This window comes from Hetaerina americana, unplaced genomic scaffold (genome assembly GCF_022747635.1).
Source record: "Hetaerina americana unplaced genomic scaffold, ioHetAmer1.1.p SCAF_2, whole genome shotgun sequence".
In the NCBI taxonomy this organism is placed as follows: Eukaryota; Metazoa; Arthropoda; class Insecta; order Odonata; family Calopterygidae; genus Hetaerina; species Hetaerina americana.
Genome location: NW_027286763.1, coordinates 107005196 through 107023009, shown reverse-complemented (window position 1 = coordinate 107023009; position 17814 = coordinate 107005196). Strand labels below are relative to the sequence as shown.

General features: G+C 40.0%; 1 protein-coding gene across 1 annotated transcript in view; it reads right to left on the bottom strand.

Moving 5' to 3' along the window:
• Positions 1-6436, bottom strand: part of LOC139688367 (uncharacterized) — a 900666-nt gene extending 894230 nt beyond the window's left edge. Inside the window, exon 1 of the mRNA XM_071585902.1 lies at positions 6056-6436. The gene's annotated coding sequence lies outside the window, so the exon portion shown is untranslated. The remainder of the gene's footprint in view (positions 1-6055) is intronic.
• Between the last annotated feature and the right edge of the window lie 11378 nt (positions 6437-17814).

The window sequence follows — 17814 nt, the reverse complement described above, 5'->3', positions numbered from 1 at the left end:
ACCTCTAGTTGAAACTCCCAAAGACCTGATTTCGAGAGGTCGGTCGGTTCATGAACATAAAATTCCGTTAGAATCCGAGAGGCATTTTCTTTTATGAAAAATTACCTCTTGATGGAAACTGGAGGAATTTTCTGGTGAGCTTCAAAGGGAGAAACAGCTAAAATTCCATATTTATGTCAGCTTGCTGGAAAAGGAATTGGTTCAGGAGGGACGCCGGTTTTCTGGAACTTACCTGATATGCTGGATTGACATAGTGCGAACAAATGATCCACGACAACTTGTTTTCGAACTATAGAGCTGAGAATGTGACAAAACAAAGAAATAATTCTTACCCTAGAAAATAATTCCCTGGTTCTCTCCCGTACGTATTATAGTGTAGGAACTGATCTATAGCTTTTGCTGAATTTTCCATATCGATACGAGGCAAAGGGCATTCTCTCGACCACTTATTTCATGAATAATTTATCTAATAGTGATTATTTTTTGTTCCTAAAATGGTAACTGTAATGTTTAAACTCAAATGACCCTATTAAGAATTATCGAATATGTAAATTTTTAACTATACCAGGATTTATCACACCTAAATTCAGGGTCTCGTCTTAAAGTATGAGGTTCCATCCATGCGTAGCATTATATTCCATATCTTTATAATCCTGCCATAGTATCATTAGAAGTTGAATAATTGTTATCTCTTTCCTTCCATTATCTTTTCATACTCTATCCAATTTCTTTCCCTCAATGTAGCATTTATTTTATTTATTCATTATAATTTGTATTATACTTTATTTCGTATTTTCCGATGGTAACTTTGCAATTTTTCTTAACTCTTTTTTTCCTTGATTGTTGCCTTATTTATGCATGTAAACGACGAGGGGTTCGGTGGAAGAAAGGACTATCTAGTCTCAATCTCAACCCAAATGAAGGCATTCAATTATTATTATTGATATTTCCTCATAATAAAATCAAACTTAACGGAGAACGATAAACTTTTATCACTAAGGAATAATAAATATTAATCAATGAATACGGGAATCAGAAAAAAACGTTAGCGTTTTCGGCGGAATAGAAACAAGAACGGTACGAAAAACTTGATCTGTTGTTAGACCGTGTGGTAATGCCTGGCATCATTTTGTCTCGATCATCATTAGACAGAATACTTCAACTTCAACAGAAGAGAATAGTTGAAGTATGGAAGGCTAGATTCCCCTACACTTTTCATGGAAAACTTTTAACTTTAAGTAGCTTAAAAATGGGTATGAAATAGCCGAGTGAGTACGGCATTCGTGCTTGCCAAAGGCCCAGGTTCGACTCCCGCGATTTCAAAAACCCTCAGGCTCACCCCCGCTGGATCTACGTTTTGGAGACCAGAAATCCGTGGTAAGCCGCAGGCGGCTGAGAAGAAGGAGATGACCCGTTCATCCGTGAATTTCACACGCCGTATAGGCCTTAGAACGAGGAGAGCTCTACCGATCAGACATACCTCTTGGTTGGCTACGCTTTAAAAACCATCAAATAAAGCAAGGAAGTTAAGGAAAATATTCAGAAACCTCATGTTTATGGCTTCTCCGTTATAGCTTGTTAACGAACATATTGATGAGCAGAATGACACAAGGCAGTAGGGAAAATTGAAGGACTATTTTAGAATTCCAGAAATCTCACGCCGACCTACTTAATGTCTATGTATTCATCTCGAGCCACAACAAGACGGCCTGTTAATAATTAACATTCATGCCGAAGGCTTCAAGGTTACCAGACTCTGTAGTTATTCTCGAATATTCATAGTTTGAAAGACTCCTCTCACCCGTTTCAAAATTTCATCATATTCCACGGATTTTTATTTTTGAAAGTGCGATCTTGTAATTGTCTCCTTTGCTTACTTTATGCAAATGGAATAGCCAAAGAAGATAAAACTTTAGCTCTCCGAGGAACATTAATTGCTTGTATTCTTGGACTTATGCCTATCGAAATGTCACGTCTATTTCCTTAAAACCAACGGAATTTTTTTTTCTCGAGGCCTACGTTTTCGGCTCTCATCCAGCTCTTCGGATTGCAAATGAAGCATGAATTCGGAGGCATCTCCTGTAAGTCGCGCGTTATGGAAATCGTGTCATCCTTTATAGAAGGCATCTGAAAGATGAGTGCTTCGAGTCGCTGCGCTAATGGATATCCGCAAGTCTGTCTAAAGAGGTTGACAAGCACTCCCACGCTCATGATGCACTAATTCTGCGAGCCAATGGATGCAAGGGGAGCTAAGTCAATCAGGGAAATTACGATTCTTAAGGTCATTTAGTTCTGCCAAACAGCTGATAAAATAGTCGCAGTCAGATAGAGAGCTCCAATCTTTGGAACAAAAAGAAAAGAAAAATTCCCGTCCCTGAATCGAACCGGTAATTCAAATCCACTTACAACTTTAAACTAAATTCGAGTCATTCAACGTCCCAATGGATGATGTGACAACATAAAAAATGCAATGATATTAACAAAGGGGATTCAGAAAGTTTAAAAACAAATCCATAGTAATTTATAATCCTCTTGTCCCACCCAAAGGCACACCCATATTGGCAAATAAATTATGGTGATTACCGAATACCTCAAGTCTGACACAAAATCATCATTTGTATTTTTTCTCTAAAATAGGATGACATAGCCTTGCACCAAATACTCTCCGTAAACACTGGGAAATTTTATGAGCTACAATAACAAACTGAGTATGACACTAAATACTATTCCCAGTCATTTAGAAAAAATACATATATTCAAAACTCGGTTTATTCCCCGGAGTAATTTATGCCACCAGAATAAAACGTATCATTTATTAAATCAAAAAGATATTCGCTTCAGCCATGCCATAATAACAAAATGATGTAAGCCGCTTAAATTTCAATGCGGATAATACCTATATTCTTCTTAAATACTCATAAATCATGGATGCGTAGGTTTTCGCGGCGGTTCACTCATAAATTATATTTGTTACCTTCTTATCGGGTGCAAAAATTTGATGAATTCAAGCACTGGTCAGACTTTCGGACCTTAAAGTGCAGCTCTAAATAATAATAAAAAATCTGTAATAGTTAAAACATATTCTTTCCTACAAATGTATAATTGGCGACTTGGTTACCTGGTACCTTGGTTACCCTAGTTCGTTCGGCTTCAAACTATGAAGTCTCGGACTCATATCCGAACGATGCCTTGGATAAACTCAGACAAAACCAAGCTGTGGGATTTTCTTCCTCCCAGAGTTACCTAACACACCCAGGCGGCATAGGGAAAGGAACTGCCTCCCACCCTGTTTAATCTGTCTCATTTCCCACGGGAGAGATTTAGAGCCCAGGAAGATATGCCCTCACATATCCAACTTGAACTTCAGGTTAAATACTGTCTACTATGCACCATTGACGGTAAACGCAAATTACAGTTCAAACATATCGCCATGTGGAAATAAAATAAATGCATTCGCAATGCAAAGTGGCCCCCAGCTGAATCCCCATAAATCGAATGCGACTTCGCACCCTCCGGAATTAATTACGATGGGATATTCCCATGGAGTTCCGAATTTTTGTATTTTTTTAGCACCCTGTAAGCCAGAGTGTGTGGTAAAAGGTGAAACTACACCAGACTAAATTTGACCCGAATATTTTTACCCGAATTCCAAAAGTGGAAATATATTCATTGGAAAAATACTGCATATCGAGGAAGTATCCTGCCTTCTGATTCGTATAATTTATCACTTTGAAATAATTAGCAATCACGAGTGCTTGAAAGAGTTGCTTAAATGCACGAGCAATCACGAGTGCTTAAATGTTCCTTTATAACTCAAAAAGTTATATCCTGTTACGTGTTCAACAATTAGACAATTACCGTAAGGCAGTGCACCCAATTTAAGGCCATTTAGTCGCTATGTGATTTCTACTGATATCTGCTCTTAAACTTTGTTCTTTACCCTTACATTTAGTCAGCTACATCCGCCTCTCACAGTAATCAGACATGCACTCTCCCTGCATTTGGTTGCCTTGTCACATCTCCAAATCAACGCAACAATTACAACGCGTGGAATTAGTCGCCTGGATTTTTACACATTGAAAGTTTTTCAATACAATGCGCATTAGCGGTTGACACAGTAAAAGGTTACTGTCGCGGCATCTCTCGCAGTTTATTTGAACCTCTCCAATACTCGTGCTGATAAATTAGCACGAAAGACAAACAACACCCTGTAAAATATTAATCCTTACGACCATCTACTGAAACTCATTTATAGTGACGTATCTATGTCTTGAAAAGTGACCGATTTGCAACGTTAATAGTGACACGCGTGATGCATTGCGCGAACCAAAACAAAATCATATAGGGTAGCTTGAATTACAACGTTACATTGCGCGCAGCATTCTAGAGGAGGAACGGTAATTAACGACTGAGGTGAGTGACAGTTGACCTCATACACGACACTTAACGGCTGGCAGACATGTGGTTCATCAGAATTTCATGGCGCAAAGAGAGGGTGAAGATAAACAACTTTGGAAAAGGTACACCCTTGGCGTCAACGGGTCCACGGCACAGAATCCCAACGAGCACTGGCATTCCTTAAGATGAGGTTAGATGTTTATGACATTTAAATAACTTGGCACTCATCTAAAAACAAAATTAAGCATGCATTATTTAAAAGAAATTCTAATTACTTTTACTCATCAGCATCTATTTTAATAATAATATTTCTTGCAGCATTGGTTATTAGGGGAGGCGACCGACAGCTGAGGTCATTTGCGTCATTAGGGATTCGGTAGAGGTTGAATTTTCAAGGAATAGACGAGCGTTTGAGATAAACACGGCGTCGGTATTAGCCTACTCTTAGGTCAAGACGCCAAAGGGTCCAAAATTTAACATCACATCCGACAGACGGCGTTCTCTACTCGAAGTACCCTCAACACAGCATCCCAAAGTAGGAGTCGGGAGAAATCTTGCCACCTTTGGAAATCAAACCCGGGCCCTAGGGATGGAAAGTCAATATATAAGCCACCACAATATTCCAAGCCCGAAATATAAGCTGTCCGAAGAATTAAATCCCCTTGGAATAAGACTCATTGGACTTCGAAATACCTAATAAATGAAGTAACAAATCATTATGCAGACCTTACACAAAAAATGAAATCGTTATTCATTTCTTGCCTGTAACGAGTTTATACCTTTAATCATTGTTTTTTAAAGAATTGATTGAGATACTGCGAAATTTTTTATAAGCTTACAACTTTCACGCGAACCACCAGTTGGAGAACAAAGCATATTGAAATTACCCTTTGGCGGTCAGTTTTTCAATACAGACGTGAGAAACTATGCCAATAAACTACTCAGAATCCACCTGAGGATCGCAACTGACTCCCACACTCATTTAATTACGGAGCTGCGCGTCACGCTCTCCATCCCATTTCCACGTGCTTCAAATTCCAAAAGGATGCGGACCCGGTCACGTGAGCGATATGAGCGGCGTGGGGCGAAGAGCGCGGGCTCCGCGGCTCTCCCGACGACGCCGCACCCGCGATAGAGAGCCTCGGCGCCGGCGATGACGTCGCCGCCGGGACAGGCGGACCCGGAGAGGCGCCGTGGCGTCGGGACGCGCCTAAGGCGGTCGGACGGCCGTCGCCCCCCGACGCTACGCCACACACACACTCTCGCGAGAGTGGACGTCGAAAGACGAATGGATGGGATGACGGCACACGTGGGACCAATACACAAACCCCCTACGACGAAACGTGCGAACACGTCATCAATTCGTCACAACAAGGCGTTTTATCCCCGCCTAAATCACGAATGACGCAGTCAGTTCGTTCGGATGCCTCGACCTGGCCGAGTCTCTTGAGACACGAGGCGGCCAAGTAAAAATGCAAGAACAAATCTCAATTTTCCAGGGATTTACGACGCCCTTACACTGACCCGTTTCCGAGAAGGTATGACAGCGGGTCGGGCGTGCACAGTCTTGCTATCCTTCAAACGGGGTGCGCGAAGAAGGGAGTGAGTAACAAGATGGTAAAGTAGGAAGTAAAAAAAAATCAAATGGGCCACTCACGGAATCTCAGTCGGCGGCGCGGAGCGATCCGACTCTCCGGGCGACGGCTCGGCCTCCTCCCGGCGATCGGCGAAGTCGTGCCCCTCGGATTCTCTCACACCTCCGCCCACCAAAAGGCGGAGGTCAAGGCGGGTCAGCGAAGGAGAGCGATGGGGCGTCCTCAGAGCCTCTTCGGTCGGACGATCGGCAAGGGGAGAAGGGGGGTGGTCAGCGAAGGAGTCGAACGCGAATGACAAACTCAGCCAGGGGCGCAGGGTGCGAGCCGGGATCAGCAACGACCTCCACGTCGGAAAGCAGGGGCGGCTAGTGAGCCGGGCGAGCGGAGGAGGTGAGGTGAAGGAGGGAAGGCGCGGGGAGGATCGGTAAAGAGAGGGCAGCAGGGTCGGGTTTTGGGGAGGGGAGGGTGGAAGGGGAACGGGGCCTGCGCGTTGAACGAGGCTCTTGCGTCGGAGACTTTGGTGTCGTAGCGAGGGAGGCAGGGGCGGAGGGAGGGAGTACAGGGGGGAGGCGAGAGGGAAAGACTTGGGGGGGAGGTAGAACTGTGTAGATTTGGCAAGGGGGTGGTGGGGGTTAAGAAGTGTGTGAAGGGCAAGGGTGATCATAGTACGATTAGTGACGTGGAGAAAGGACGAACGCAGGTAAATAAACAACTGAAAAGCAAAGAAACAAAAGCTCATACAAACTATCACGCTTTGAAGTGTGTTTACTTATGGATATAAGACGTTTCTTTCATGCAATATCCGGATCATGCCGTCTTAAACCGGAATAGGATTTGGTTTGAAGAACGAACGTGGAGGTCATTTTGCACGTGGACCAACGGTGTTTGCTCCTAAAAAATCGCATAGCTAGGTTTCAGCCGGGAGCTCCTGAAGTTATGACACGAATTTGAACGGTTAACTTTTATTTATTTATTTATTTATTCAGTATTAGTCCGAAAAGAGCACATTTTGGCCTTTACATCGTACTATTAACAACGATAACAATTCACACAATTCACACAATTCAGGTCACATATACAAAAACCCAAGCCCTAGATGGAGGGAAACTCACCCAGGCGGGAATTGAACCCGCGACCCTTGGAATGGCAGACGAGGACGTTACCCCGCCGCCACCGGGGTCGGTTGGATTACTTTCACAGTTACGATTGGTTACTTCCTGTCAGTTGGATTTCTTTCACACCATCTGCAGTGGAGCGATCTGTAATTACTGCAAATATCCTTGGAAGCCTTCTATTTTACATTCAATTATTTTTAAGAGGCATAGTTTTTAAGATGAGTGATTAAAAAATAAAAACCCCTTCACGTAACAAGAAAAAATTCTTTTATTATTTATTCATCAATTTTTTCAATTAATCATGCAAAAACCTCGAAATCTAAACGTTCACAACTGTCGGTAGGAAAAAGCGTCCATCGAAGCACGAAATAGGATACATTGGAACGAGAATTACAGCCCAAATTTGAATCTTCTTTCTCCTGTAATCTGAATCCTGGTTTGCATTCAAATGATGAAACATTTCATTAAATCTAATCAAATTTAACGAACTTGAATTGCTCCTCATTGAACTTGAGCGTTTCATAAGAAACACTTAGATACAGATAAAAATATTAGATATAGATATTTTAGCACCATGCAAGCCGCCGCTAGGGTGTGTGGCAGGGGATGAATACACAGCAGACTAATTTAGACCCGGATATGACCCTACCGCGATCGGACAATGTTATTCTCATCCCTTATCGTTCGTTATTGCATCCTTAATTGTGGCTGTGTCCTCTGACTCGGGTCTGACAAAGCAAAGCTTAAAGCTCATCTAATCTTTATGTTGCATCACGTAGAAATATCCTTGAACAAATAAATTTTCAGTGATTTGTCAGAAATTCTCCAGCTTCAATAGCTACAGAATAATTTGCTCAAATTTAGTTATGAGAAGTTAGAGCTCAAACACTTCTAAATCTGATTACTATTAAGTCGAGTATAAGTCTAATAAAAGTCGAAACTTATAATACAGCTTATGAATTCTTAACTCCCAAAAATGAAAATGATGTTTCTTTATTTATGCATCGATTCAAATTACTACAATTAAATTTTCCGAGTTGCAATATTAAATTTCAAGGGATGGAATTTTTAGATAAAATAAAATGGAAATCGATCAATTTAATAGAGCACCTAATTTCAGTTATTATTGCCTTCAGGTTCTCATTCCCATAACATATAATGCATGCGAAATCAGAAAAATAAAAAATAAACAATTAATTCAGGATATTTGTCGAAGTGTTACGTGACACCACCAGCTGAAAGGAGTTATCTTAGTTGCTGATTAAAAATTTCGAAATGACAGTAATTATTATACCTAAACACACCCCTTATCACATCAGAATACCAATGAAATATAGAAAAAAATGAATAGCGAGAGCGCTAAATAATGAATACACAAATTAATATCGTTGATCTCTCGATAGCAGTATCCATTCTCACTGTTTAGATTGACCTTTTACATTGATGGCTTGAAAAATCGTTTCCCAAGTCGGGATTGTGTTGCCCAATGGAGCTTGAGTAAAATAGCATTGCGGCGCCTAAGTGGTGAGTGATACGGGGATTGGCAATTTTGCGGAGCTACTTCGTAAAAAATGCGAAAAAAATATTTAAAATACGAAACTTCGATGATGATACGCGAATCCAAAAATCATTTTTGCATTTTACATCCAGAGACATTTCATAACCTTTCCGAAGTCCTTCCGTCCCTCCCATGTATTTTTCAACCCTCTCACGTTTCCGTTCGCAACTCCTTGTCATCGATAGTGGAAAGTATTTCTGACGAGGTGAACTGTATGCAACATTTGCTGGACTCAATTAAACCATAGACTAATTTCGAAGCACCAACGAGGCGTCGGCAATAGGAGGAGCACCTCTTGACCCTTACGTACGAGCCTCGTATATGTACTCGCGTAGGGTTGATGGGAGTTGATTCTCTGTGTGGGAAGCGCGATTCATCGACATAATCCCGGAGAGCATAACGTGAGCACATCGGGTCAATGTCTCAAGAGCCACGGGGACCGCTGCAAGGATCTCCGCGGTCATCACATCCACCCCCATTTTTAAGCACCAAGTTCAATCTTAGCACGAACCGTGCTTAACAACGAAACGCCTGCTTCGGGTGGCCTAAGTGTGCGTTTTAAGGCTTATCTGGTGTTCCCCCAACAGGGATTCATAAAAGCTTATACTTAATAACGCCTGGGCCACCCGGATAAGATTCCATGGAGCACTCGCTTAGGAAGAACTGGGCACCAACGCATTACGGCGGAGCCAAAACGGGAGGGCCTCTCCATATATGTTTGCATGCACATATCAGAGAAACTTGAAAGGTATCGATAAGGCTGACAAAAGATTTGGACACCTCCCTGTCTGGATGACATGGTAACGTCCCCTTGCATTTTGAAAATTATATGGAACACAGTTTAATTGTTTAATAATTTTCTACTAAATACTTATGATTAAACATCCGTCAAATATATTAAAAAGATGTATTAATTTTGGAACCTACATTTTTTTCCAAGAATTGTATTTCCCATTTATTATATGGATTTAAAGTTTTAAGAATTATAAATTTTTACATTTTTCGATCACGGTTTTCATATTCGGTGACTGAGCAATTGACGCTGTTTCCACGAATTCCGAGGGGAAGCGTTAGCAAAAACATTATATTTACGTTTTCCCCATGTGAGGAACAAGTTACATATGTTTATCAGAGATACTCGTTCATTATCGGGGGCCACTAACCCTTACGCACTTACCTTTTATGTAATTTAAACCTAATTATTATGCAAACAGAATATGTTGTAACCAGCTTTGGGAGGAAAATACTAGTATATGTGAAATAAAGTGGAGGTCCTATGTTTGAGTTGCTACGGGAAATAAAAAGGACACATGTCATCGAAGTAACATTTTAATTAAAACGGGCTTTCCTTATTAGGCATAAAAACATAGCCTTATTGAAAACGAGAAAAATATATTACCGCTGTAAGCAGTGCAATTCTTTTTTCTGTATAATTCGAGATTGTTAATTGACAAAATAAAATGTACTCATCTACCAAACATTCGTGGAACTTAGTCCGCTGAGTCAATATTATATCTGCAATTATAAAACTCATTATTAAAATATTTGTTTAATGACTAGTAATGAGAAGCTAGGTAATTAAAATAAATAAAATCCACTCAAAATAATGTACAACTGTAAAACTGTTATTAAAAATGCATTAATTTGGATGCGTGAGAGTATTCGAGAAAAGTAATATGCATACAGCTATGGCTGAATAAGAGTAAAAAATATGAATACCCGAAGTGAATAATCATTTTATATTTGAATTGTTATTATAATACTGGAAGAAGAGGATAAAGGTACAATTGATAATAATGAAATGGACAGCAAAGTTGGAGGAAGAAGACAGAAGTAATTAAGAGTAAGAAAAATTATAAATGTTTGAAGAAAAATTAAGTTTCTCTATTAAATTAAGATATAAGACTACAGCACAGCTAAAAACCCAATAAATGATATTAATTCGAGAGGGCATATACATTTATGGACTTCATGAAAAATATACGCGTCCTTCTAACTGAATAGATTACGGACTTTCAAAGTGAACATTTTCAAACTATTAACCTAACGGTCCATGCATCTAACATTATGAGAAGAGTAATCAACCGAAAAATTAAGCGGAAGGAGGAAGACTTCGTAAGGAGAGGGACAGGTGAAGTTAGATCGGGTGGTCGAAAAAAGTCTTCCATTATTACACACCCTATTTGGAAACAGATAGATTTAAAATGTCGCCTTTTCCTCATACCATTAGAAATAAAAATAGATATGACAGCAATCGCGTATGAGATAATCAGAATTGGTAGTGTATAAATTTGTTGTTTTATATATTCAACAGATTCAGGCGAGTAGTCGTGGAAGTTCGTCATTATGAGAAAAATAACATTTGTTTTTTCCACAGATTTATTTGTAACGTACGACGCGTTTCAGTTCATCGAACCATCTTGTACCTGAATATAGTTCGATGAATTGAAACGCGTTGTACTTTATGAATAAATCTGTGGAAAAGTAAAAATTTTGTATTTCTCATTTTCTGATATCCTGCATGTGGCTCTTTTTATTTAATAGACCCGTACTTCAAGCAGTTCTACAGCATGATCAGAATATGCGTATACTTTTATTGAATATTGTTTCATGTTAGTACTTTCTTTCGTGGGATTAAAATGTTTCTAGTGTATGATCAATCTAATATTTTTGTAGATAAAAGATGATTGCGATTGTGCATGCATGACTGGTGCCCGACACCCCATCGCCACACGCCATTGCGGCGGCTTGCGTAGTATTGAGTAGATGAAACCTGTCAAGGAAGTTGCCTGAACGGAGAATAGAATTAAAAGGTGCAAGTGCAGGATAACTTGGAATTAAAGTATGCCACTGGTTTTTTCCGGCTAAGTAAAGAAGATAGTTTTAATGAATGGAAAATGAATCTAGAGAAGGAAACACTTGAACAAACGAAAAAAAAATTATATTTAAAGAGCTGAATTACTTATGGTGGAATGAGCACGAGGGAGTTAGCAAAGAAAAGTTCATGTGAGGAAAGCTTGTTTTCAAAAGATGCCCCTATTGATGAAATTCGCTGAGAAACGCGGGAGTGGCTAATAAAAGCGTATACTTTTCTTTTACTGCAGGACATTGACATTAGTAGAAGAAAAATAAGTGGAGAAAATTTGGTGATCTAGAAGAATATAAGAAAGAGAATAGATAGAGCTGGTAGCAAATGAAGCGCTTTGAAAATTGAGTGAAGAGAGAGGGAACAACAGAAAGAGAGAGAGCAGATAAGCACAGCACTTTGGTGTCAAAGGTCATACGGATTGCTTTAATATGATGAAAAATAGATGAGAGGAACTACAACGGAAGACGGAGGTTGAACCACTAGGCGGAAGTGACGGAGGCCGTCAGGACAAGAAATGATAAAGGAACTAAACTATTGAGTGGTTGGAGTTGGATACCTGAGCGTGCTACCACAAGACAATCATTGATATCCTAATTCACGATGGTCGTCAACGAGCAATGTGTTGAGGAAAAGAACAAAATAAAGTTTAAATCGATCAAAATTACGGAAAATAATGAAAGTATGCCACACCTAAACAATAGAAAATCATGACTTACAAGATAATTAGATGACACTTCTGATGGTTCAGGACATTCATGTTTATTAATCCAATCGTTAATTGATCAATGACAAATGTGTACATCAATTATGACTCCATAAACATCATTACTTTATTTAATTGATTACTAGTTAATTAATTCCGTCAAATTCAGCATTTTGAAATCTGGAAAGAAAATATCCCACGGAAATAAAATCCTCCGAACGCTTGCTGAGTAGATTGGGCTTCATTGATAGCTCGGTGACAAAGTGAGCGTGGCTGGCGCTCTTCACCTGCGCCACCGATGCCCGCGGTACGGATGAATTTCGCGGCCGTGGACCCAAACGTCCCTTATAAAACGTGCCTCCGCTCTCCCCTGGTCGGCAGAAAATATATGTCCCTTCGAGCGATTTGAATTAAGTGGAGAGCCCATTTAAGGATTTAGCTTCGTATTGCCGACAAGACGCATTGAGGAAGAAAATTATGCGCCACTGTTCTCTACTCCTACCACCCTTCCCCAACTATAAATAATTCCAAATTAAGAATCTAGGCTCATGATCAACATTAGACTAATCGACGCGAAGTGTGGTGCACGAGGATAGTGCTCACCCTGAATTATGCCTTAAAGTATTCAAATTCGGATTCATAGCCTGGGAGACGAGTTCCATTTCCTGTGCCACAATTAGCTTCGCACGAAGTTTTATGTGATAACCAGAAAATTGTACCGCTTGGTTTATATGTGGGATTGTCTCAAGGCAGGAAATCGGGATTTGAACTCGTGTAAAACCAGTGAGTAGTGGAACGCTTTGCCCACGAGGCTATTACACCGCCGCAATATAGTTAGTAAAATTATTTTTAGAAATTATATTTAATTATTATTCTGTCAGTGAGCAATATTATTAATAAACGCTGATAACGTATTGGGGATATGTCATTAGTGTATTTCGAGGTCACTGGAAATGAAAATTTACCGATAAAAACTATTTGAATTTGGAGACCTTTTGAGTCCACTGACTTATGAGGGTAAAAAAAGAAACTTTGCACTTCCACATAAAGAAGTGTACGAAGTACGCGGAAGTGTCAAGTTTCTTTTTAAACCCTCATCATGAGGGAATCCCGCAAAGTTAAACCTGAAACTGTTATGTCCACTGAATTAATTTAGCCCACCTCCCTCTTGCCAGCGCTGCTTAGCAGATCTCTGGTGGCAAAAAAAAGAAACTTCCACATAAAGAAAGAACAATTTCTTTATGTGTTAGTGCAAAGTTTCTTTTTTTACCCTCATCATGAAGGAATTCCACAAAGTTCAACCTGAAACTGTTATGTTTAGCAGATCTCTGTTAAGGTTACAGTACCTTAACATCCAACAGGGTAATTCCTGAATCAAATAAAGTTTTAGAGATAGTTTACTACTTCGTGGAATTCCATCGTGATGCAAAAGGGAGAATCAAAAACATTTTCGTTTCCATAGGATGGAAATTTCACCGCCAACTAGCTTCGCTACACTGTATGTGGCGGAACTGGTTGGCAGCGAAAAGTTCTATCCTGTGGAAACGCAAAGTTTTTGATTCTGCCTTCGACATTACAAACCAATCAAGGTCTAAAACTTCCATTTCACCGTCTTTAATCCATAATATTACCTCCAATTTCAAATCCAAACTATGTTCTCGTAGTAGTAGTTTTGAGGGGAGGCGACCGACAGCTAAGGTCATTTGCGCCATAGGGGAAGGACAGGAAAGGATGAAGGGTGGAGAGAAACCCGGCGTCGGCATTAGCCTACTCTTTACGAAAGGCGCCAAGGGGTCCGCGGCTTAACGTCCCATCCGACGGACGACGTACTCACTCAAAGTGCCCTCCACAAAGCACCTCAAGTTAGGGATCGAGATACCTCTGAAAAATATTCAACACCGCCGGGGTTTCTCGTATCGTTCTCTAGATTTATTAGCATCCCCAAAGAATTTCGGTCGACTCCCGCTCGGATGAATCTCGCTGAACGGCAATTTCGCCCACTCTCCAAGTGGCCATCTTCAGGCCCGAAACACATTTGCATAGATCCTGAGTAGCGAAACAGTAATCCAGAGAAACGGATCAATGAGGGCACCCGCAAATCATAGCTAAATACTAAAAATCAAATTCTTTCACCTTTTCCCATTCCCCTTCTCCAAAATCGATTCCTAAAGCATTCCCCCTGCATCTAAGAGAAATATTTTTTAAGAAAAAGTAATAAAAAAATCAAATTTTAGAACATAGCTCTTTACGTTCAATTTTCCTATAAAATAAACTAATGGATACAACTTTGAAGGTAGCAACATTCTGAATGAATGAGATAATGGCTAAATTGAGAAAATATCCAGGATCTTTCGTGAAATGCTGCTCACTTTGATTTATTTGCTCGTATGGTATTTGGGAGCGAATTTCGTTCAGCTCATATCAGTTTCTACTATGTAATCTTAAAATGTAATGTTCGTTGAAAATTAATAATCACTGTTCCTATTTATTTTGTCGTTTTCCGCCGAGGCGCATTTAATACCGAGCAGTAGCTGGTAGATACCCGTAAAAAATATGTTTTGCCACGCTACATTAGGGGTTCCCATTGAAATCTGGAACACCACTAGTGAAGCAAATGCTAAGAATTCAATCAAAACTATCGATTTCGGAGAAGTAGTGCAATCACAGTAAGAGGCTTTGTTTTCCTTCCTGCCTCCAAATCCGAATGACTGATTCGCCGAATGTCGTTCTCTCTCTCTCTCTATCTATCTATATATCTCTCTATCTATATATTTCTCTATCTCTCAGAGCTCAAAAGTTTTCCACTTGGTGAGTCCCGACCCTCCAATTCCATATGTACTGCTTGAAATTGAAAATAAATTACGCGTGAGGGATGAAGATGCGTTTGAAAAATATTGGAGCTCAACTCAATTGTAGTTGCCTACCCCAGATTTAGAATTCCAAGAGGAAAATTACGGAAGGGATACGGTCGTACTATATTATTAAATGATTTTATTAGGATTATTGAATAACTTTAATTTTAACTCATACTGATGTTCCTATTCCCAATTATTTTAATTCGCTATAATCCTCAAAGAGAAAAATTTAATCTCTTCCCTAGTTCTCATTAGGATACGACTACAAATACCTGTCATGGAACTGCCGCAATAAATCAATATAGTGTTCATTATATTATATATATATATATATATATATATATATATATATATATATATAGACCAGGACCGTAAAAGCCAAAGAGGGGCTACAAAAATCTAATCTAAGGTAAAAGAATTGCAGTAGTATAATATACGACATACTGGCAACTTCATACCTCAAGGCAAATATAATATTTCTAAAAACTGGTGAACAAGGTTCTCATAAATGGCATCTAATCCCTTAGTCCATCATTAGATCTAGTGTATTTAATTGTAAGTGTATCCTTTGTAATAGTAGCCAAGTTCTAAGAAACAGCGTTCACTGTAAAACTTCCTCCGACGGTTTTTTCAGCATATAACTAATTAATCCGTTCTATGCAAAAACTTTATGCTTCCCAACTCGACTCAAACCGGTGACCTTCGGCTTCACAGGTCAAGACGCTTAATCCCCTCATCCTCACTCCTGGAATTAACGTTGACACAGAGCTTTTTGGTAAAACACTAGTTTTAGTTAAATTTAGTACGCTGCGAGCCTTCACTAGGGGTGTGGCAGGGGGTGATTACACACCAGATCCAAAACACCTTTCCGTCCTAGCGCGGTCGGGCAAATGTTATTTTACCCTGATCCATTATCGGTCGAGGGAAAAATGACATCTTAAATTAATTAATATTAATAATATATTAACAACATCATCATTTTGCAGGTCGGCCTGCCAACCCAGGGGTCGCGGGTTTGACTCCCGCCTAGGTGGATTTCTCTCCATTTACGGTTGGGGTGTTTTCAAAGAGCTGTTTTCGAATTGATGCGAAATAAAAAAAATAAATCATACCGGAGGTTGGGGGAAATTGTCCCACTTTGTTCTGTCCAATTTTCAAACTATCCCATTGTGATTTATGCAACTGATTCGGCCACATATCTAAACTTGGGCAATTTATATTTATAATAAGTACCGTCTTGTACAGTGGCAAGAAAAGGCAACGCCAAACTCATCGGCATCCTAATGCGCCATATCATAGACCTAACAGGAAGAGTTGGTTGACAGAATGGCAACAACCACTGCAACTAGTGGTTACAGAGAATATTTAAATCGCATATGAGTTACTACGCACATTATTACATCGCCTATATATAAAATTCCAAAATACCTAAGTTTATATTACAGGCGCAAAATTTTGTGCGCATCTGATATTGCAAACATATAATTCTGTTATTCTAATCACCTACATGATTGATAACCATAATTAGAGGTCGACCCATTTATCAAATCCTGCCTAACCCGATTAACGTCTGCATGACGCTTGAATATTCCTTCACGTAGCGAAATCGGTAATATGATCCTTGTATTTACTCTCGTTGGCGCAATTGGTTCAAATTCCCTCAGATTCTGTCAACCGAGATGGCACGAATCCAACGCATACTTTTTACAACTTCATCGAAATTCACATCCACAGAACTCTTCTACCAGCTAACACAAGAGAGTGTAAGAGTGTGTAAGGACACCAGGCATGAAAATGATTCAGCGAGCATAGGATATACTAAGGCTGCCGACACAGTTGACAATTAAATAAGTACTACGGCCCTAGAAAATCATTCTTCATAATTGTGATTTCCTAGAGAAAGGTAAAAATTCCTTTAGCATGAGAAATGAGGCTGAGAGATGAGGTTTACTAAAAGAAAACCTTTTCCGATACTACGACTGCCATCTTTTGAATTCATTCATTAGGAATTATTGAACGACCCACGTATCTTACCGGGAATTGATGATGTATAAACCCTGGCTTTTTACCGACCTCTCATCCTGAAACGAGCCAATGATATATCGAGGGGTGGAAAAGCCCCGAGCCCGCCCGAGCGTACACCTATATGAGACAACACCAATCAATACAGTCGCAAAAACGGGTTAAATTTGACGTCTAGAATGAGCATGAGTTGTTGAATAAGCTAGGGGCAGATACTTTCAGAATGCAGTGGAACAAAACCCAACAGTTCCCGACCCGACTCCGCAAGTCGGAAGCCAGACCTTTTTATCGCGAAATCGAAGTGTAAATATTTACGATGATCCTCGGTGGGATGGAGGAAGTGTCGGAAGCACTTTGACAGATTCCTCGATATTCCGACAACGGAGAAGAGTGCCTCCTTTTCCGGAGGCGAGGGATTACTACATATAGCTAACATGTTCGTGACCCACCCCATCTATGCCCATGCACGCATCGTATTTCATCCAGTGCATTATTTAATACCTATTTCCTGAGTTGCAATTCGATTGACTGCTTCGGCGTGTTCTTAGTTCCTCGGTAGCGTTGTCATGCACGGTCCGTCCCAAAAAAATTAGTAGAACCAATCGGGTGAAAACTTTATTGAAGATCAAAGTACGAATTACTAAAACTCTTCAAAGCAGCACCAGAGTGCATCGACAAACCGGTTGTCAGCGCCTCTGC